The sequence below is a fragment of the Triticum urartu genome, chromosome 1A (genome assembly GCF_056163025.1).
Source record: "Triticum urartu cultivar PI428250 chromosome 1A, HENAU_Tu73, whole genome shotgun sequence".
In the NCBI taxonomy this organism is placed as follows: Eukaryota; Viridiplantae; Streptophyta; class Magnoliopsida; order Poales; family Poaceae; genus Triticum; species Triticum urartu.
Window position 1 is genome coordinate 170,952,137 of NC_141873.1, and position 6,095 is coordinate 170,958,231.

Sequence of the window (6,095 nt, forward strand, 5' to 3'; positions counted from 1 at the left end):
TTAAGTTTTTGCCAAGCTGGGTTGCCTCGCTCCTATGTTTATACCCTACGTTCCTGATTGTTCAGCTAGGGTGTAAAGGGAGCACCTCTACGATTGTTACAGTCGGGTAATCCGGACCTGTACCTCAGACGGGCGAAGCCGAAAGCTAGCATTCTTAAGAGAATAATTGGTCGTCAAAGAAGCGACAGATCATTTACCTTTTATAACCCTTCAAAATTTATATAGTATAGGCTCCCCGTAATTCGGATCAAGGCCTAAGCATGCATAATTAAGCATGCCAACTATAACGCCCCGAGACCGATGCTTCAGTTGCCCTTCCTTTTATTTTAGTTGTTGATGTGTTTTTATTATGTTTGTTGCATTATCATAATTATTTTTTCATATTTCATTCCTATATGTCTATGCCATGATCATGTCGAATGCATTTGTCATATTTTGCATTGCATCATGATCATCTTGCTTGTTGTTGCATGTGCATTTCATTTGTGTATGTCTTGGTGTGATCTCTTTCTCTTCATCTCCGTTGCTGTTGGCATCTTCAACCTTCAAGTTAGTCCATCTCCAAGCAAACCCCATCTCCTTCTTCCTTTCTTCTAAATTCTAGCCATTTACTCGAGTGACATTTTTCGTGCCTCAAATAATGTTCACTCTTTCCCTGTAAATCCAACATGTTCCTTTTAACCTTTCTATCAAGTTTCAGCTCTTTTGAAGATGATTTGGTTCGGTTCAAAAATGACTCAAGTTTGAAGTTAATTCAAACTTGGTTTATTTTTCTACCTCTAAAAATGGCCAAAGCAATTTATTCAAAGAGTGCATATCTCCAGGAGCTCATTTTAATTCTCATCCTTGCTTCTACCTCCTCCATGCTCTTTGTTCTTTTCTCTAATTATTTCCTGTCTGAAGGAATTCAGAAAAAGGGCAGCAGCAGCTCCGCGCAGCAGAGAGCAGGCCCAACAGCGCGCAGCCCAGCAGACCCGCAGCCTTCTAAGGCCCAGCCGGCGCCCTCCCCACTGGGCCGGCCTCTAAGGCCCACCTAATCCTAAACCTAACCCTCTCCTTGCCCGATCCCATCTCTCCCTCTCCCTTCGTTCTCCTCCTGCGTCGCCAGAGACACATACACACAGGCGCGGCCCTCTCCCCGACCCCCTGCTCGATCCCCGTCGCCCTCCTCCCCTACCTCAAGCCGGCGAGCACGACGCCCTCCGGGCGCCCCCCTCCTCTGCTACTCCTCCTTCCACGCCCTGCTGCAGCTGCTCTTCCCGGCGCCGCCCGTTGTTGCCACCCGGCCACCTCAACAAGCCGCCGCCGTCGGCGACCGAACCAGCAACAACCAGGCCACAGGTTCAGCGCCATGCCCCGCCTCCACTACCTCCTCGTTATTGCGCCAAGTCCTCTGCATCGCCAAGGCCCCTGCCTCGCTGACCCATCGCGTGGGCCAGTGACGACCATGCCGTTGACTCTGGTCGAGCCCCTGCACCGGCGACCTCCGTCTCCAGCCGTTGCCGGCGAGCAAGCCGTAGCTCTGTCCGGCTCTATGCGCTTCACTTGCTGCATGCCTCTGTCGCGAGCGCCTCGTCGAGGCCGTGGTTTGCCTGGGGCCGACTTTTCCCTTCACGTGCACGTCCAGGTGGCCTCGTCTCCCTCCATTCCGCTACTGCACTGGAACCTGCCAAGACCCCGACGACCATGACGAAGTACGACTACATGACAACCCTGGTCAGCTACCTCCACGCCAAGTACCACGACAATCATGTACATATACCGTCGCCGAAGACCCATGTAGCACGAACGCCAAGTACCACCAACTTCCCGATGGATGCGCCAAGTCCCCAGCGAGACATGTTTTCATCAAGTTCGACTACATGGCTATGACCTCGGAGTTGGACCGCAAGAGCAACATACCCCACTGACAAGACCACGGACGCTCGAACGACTATTGACCGAAACCCAAGTTCCGCGGCGACCTTGTACTACTACCATCTCCAAAGAACCATGTAACAGAACCGTCAATTCCACTACCATCGACCATGAAGGACTCGGATTCATCAAGTTCCTCTCCGAACCGGGAACCACAACTTCCACTACCGTCGCCGAGATCGCGAGTACCTCTACCGACGACCTCGGAACGTGTACGACGACCGTTGTCGAAGACCCGTACCTCTACCGCTTCTTGAATATCTACCACGACTCCCACGACTTCCGTGAACCACTACTTCCACGACGGCCTTGAACGACTACTTCCTTGACGAATTCGATACGTTTCGAAAATGCACGCTTCAAAGGTATAACCGCTGAGATGACCTTCCGAGAATGAATGTTTGCGATGCATGTTTGGATGTTGTATCCCCGCGTGAACGTTCGTTGTTTCCCTCGCTTGGCACCATCGTCAACCCGTGGGAACCCGGTATCCGGGATCACCCCACCATCCTTGCATGACACGCTCCCATCACTTTTTCTTTTGCACCGGTATCTCCATGAGCTACCGGAACCGATATGTTGTCGTGGCATCATTTTCGGATTCGTTGACGTGGCACCCCTTTCGTTTCTGCCACGATGAAAAATGCTTCATAACATGCTCATGTCAACATTTTCATAAAATTGCATAAAACTTGCATGTCATCCGCATCATGATAACAACATTTAAAATGGTTAAAAATTTTGTTTGCTTCAATTACTAAATGTCACATGGGGATTTTCCGAATTTGTTGTTTGTTGTTCCGGCCTCATTTAAACTTGTCTAGATAGGTAGTTTTCATATGCTTCACCTCTTGCCATGCTAATCAACATTTAATTTTGTTGGTTTGCCTGGGGTCGTGGTTCGCCTAGGGTCAACTTTTCCGTTCACGTGCATGACCAGCTGGCCTCGTCTCCCTCCATTCCGCTGCTGCACTGGAACCTGCCAAGACCCCGACAACCATGACGAAGTACCACTACATGACAACCCAGGTCGGCTACCTCCATGCCAAGTACCACGACAATCGTGTACATCAACCGTCGCCGAAGACCCATGTATCACGAACGCCAAGTACCACCAAGTTCCCAATGGATGCGCCAAGTCCCCAGCGAGACCCGTTTTCATAAAGTTCGACTACACGGCTAAGACCTCGGAGTTGGACCGCAAGCGCCACGTACCCCACCGACAACACCACGGACGCTCGAACGACTATTGACCGAAACCCAAGTTCCGCGGCGACCTTGTACTACTACCATCTCCGAAGAACCATGTAACGGAACCGTCAAGTTCCACTACCATCGACCATGAAGGACTCAAATTCGTCAAGTTCCTCTCCTAACCGGGAAGCACTACTTCCACTACCGTCACCGAGATCGCGAGTACCTCTACCGACGACCTCGAAACGTGTACGACGACCATTGTCGAAGACCCGTACCTCTACCGCTTCTCGAACGTGTACCACAACTCCCACGACTTCCATGAACAACTACTTCCACAACGGTCGTGAATGACTACTTCCTTGACAAATTCGATACGTTTCGAAAATGCACGCTTTAAAGGTATAACCGCCGAGATGACCTTCCGAGAACGAATGTTTGTGATGCATGTTTGGATGTTGTATCCCCGCGTGAACGTTCGTTGTTTCCCTCGCTTGGCACCGTCGTCGACCCATGGGAACCCGGTATCCGGGATCACCCCACCATCCTTGCATGACACGCTCCCATCACTTTTTCTTTTGCACCGGTATCTCCATGAGCTACCGGAACCGATATGTTGTCGTGGCATCATTTTCGGATTCGTTGACGTGGCACCCCTTTCGTTTCTGCCACGATGACAAATGCTTCATAACATGCTCATGTCAACATTTTCATAAAATTGCATAAAACTTGCATGTCATCCGCATCATGATAACAACATTTAAAATGGTTAAAATTGTTGTTTGCTTCAATTACTAAATGTCACATGGGGATTTTCCGGATTTGTTGTTTGTTGTTCCGGCCTCATTTAAACTTGTCTAGATAGGTAGTTTTCATATGCTTCACCTCTTGCCATGCTAATCAACATTTAATTTTGTTGGGTACATAAACGAGATCGAACTAAATAACTTGAATGTGGTGTCCCGTCAATATGCAACGGAGTTGCATATTGAGCTCCACTTAATTTGTAGTTTTGTTTGTTGCACTTTGCCATGCCATACATATTTAAACCGGACATGCATCATACTTGTTTGCGCATCATGCCATTCTTATGTGATGGTTGTTTACTATGTTGCTTGCTTCTTTCCGGGTTGGTTCTCTCGTTAGCTTCGGTTTCGTTCCGGAGTTGTGAGGATCCGTTCGACTACGTCCGTTTGCCTTCTTCATGGACTCGTTCTTCGTCCTTGTGGGATCTCAGGCAAGATGACCATACCCTCGAAATCACTTCTATCTTTGCTTGCCAGTTGTTCACTCTATCGCTATGTCGCGCTACATACCACTTGTTATATCATGCCTCCCATATTGCCATGTCAAGCCTCTAACCCACCTTCCTAGTAAACCGTTATTTGGCTATGTTACCGCTTTTGCTCAGCCCCTCTTATAGCGTTGTTAGTTGTAGGTGAAGCTGAAGTTTGTTCCATGTTGGAACATGGATATTATTGGGATATCATTACTATCTCTTATTTAATTAATGAATCTATGTACTTGGTAAAGGGTGGAAGGCTTGGCCTTATGCCTCGTGTTTTGTTCCACTCTTGCCGCCCTAGTTTCCGTCATACCGGTGTTATGTTCCTTGATTTTGTGTTCCTTACATGGTTGGGTGTTATGGGAACCCCTTGACAGTTCACTTTGAATAAAACTCCTCCAGCAAGGCCCAACCTTGGTTTTACATTTGCCTCACCTAAGCCTTTTTCCCTTGGGTTTCTGAAGCCCGAGGGTCATCTTTATTTTAACCCCCCGGGCGAGTGCTCCTCTGAGTGTTGGTCCAAAATAGAGCCACTTGCAGCGCCACCTCGAGGAAACTTGAGGGTTGGTTTTAGCTGTACGTAGTGTTCATCCGGTGTGCCCTGAGAACGAGATATGTGCAGCTCCTATCGGCATTTGTTGGCACATCCGGGATGCTTTGCTGGTCTTGTTTTACCATTGTCGAAATGTCTTGTAACCGGGATTCTGAGTCTGATCGGGTCTTCCTGGGAGAAGGAATATCCTTCGTTGTCCGTGAGAGCTTGTGATGGGCTAAGATGGGACACCCCTATAGGGTATAAACTTTCGAGAGCCGTGCCCGCGGTTATGTGGCAGATGGGAATTTGTAAATATCCGGTTGTAGATAACTTGAGACTTAACTTAATTAAAATGCATCAACCGCGTGTGTAGCAGTGATGGTCTCTTCTCGGCGGAGTCCGGGAAGTGAACACGGTTCTTGTGTTATGTTTGTGTGTAAGTAGTTTCAGGATCACTTCTTGATCACTTCTAGCTTCTCGACCGTTGCGTTGCTTCTCTTCTCGCTCTTATTTGCGTATGTTAGCCACCATATATGCTTAGTGCTTGCTGCAACTCCACCTCACTACCCTCTCCTACCCATAAGCTTAAATAGTCTTGATCTCACGAGTGTGAGATTGCTGAGTCCTCGTGACTCACGAATACTTCCAAAAAGTTGTAGGTGCCGATGATACCAATGCAAGTGACGCAACTGAGCTTAAGTAGGAGCTCGATGAAGATCTTGATCATTGTTTTGTGTCTTTTCCGGTTGATCGGTAGTGGAGCCCAGTTGGGACGACCGGGGATCTAGCATTTGGGGTTGTCTTCTTTTATTTTGGTTCCGTTGTTGGACCTTGATTGTATTCTGGATGATGTATGTTTAACTTGTATTTGTGTGAAGTGGCGATTGTAAGCCAACTCTCTATCCCGTTCTTATTTAGTACATGGGATTGTGTGAAGATTACCCCTCTTGCGACAAACCTACCATGCGACTATGCTTCTAAGTCGTGCCCCGACACGTGGGAGATATAGCCGCATTGTGGGTGTTACAAGTTGGTATTAGAGCCTTCCCCAACTTAGGAGCCCCCTGCTTGATCGAATCACTAACGTTGTTGAGTCTAGAACAAAATGTGTTGAGTCTTAGGATTATATATATCAGAGAGTAGGATTCTTTTTACCCACAGGTC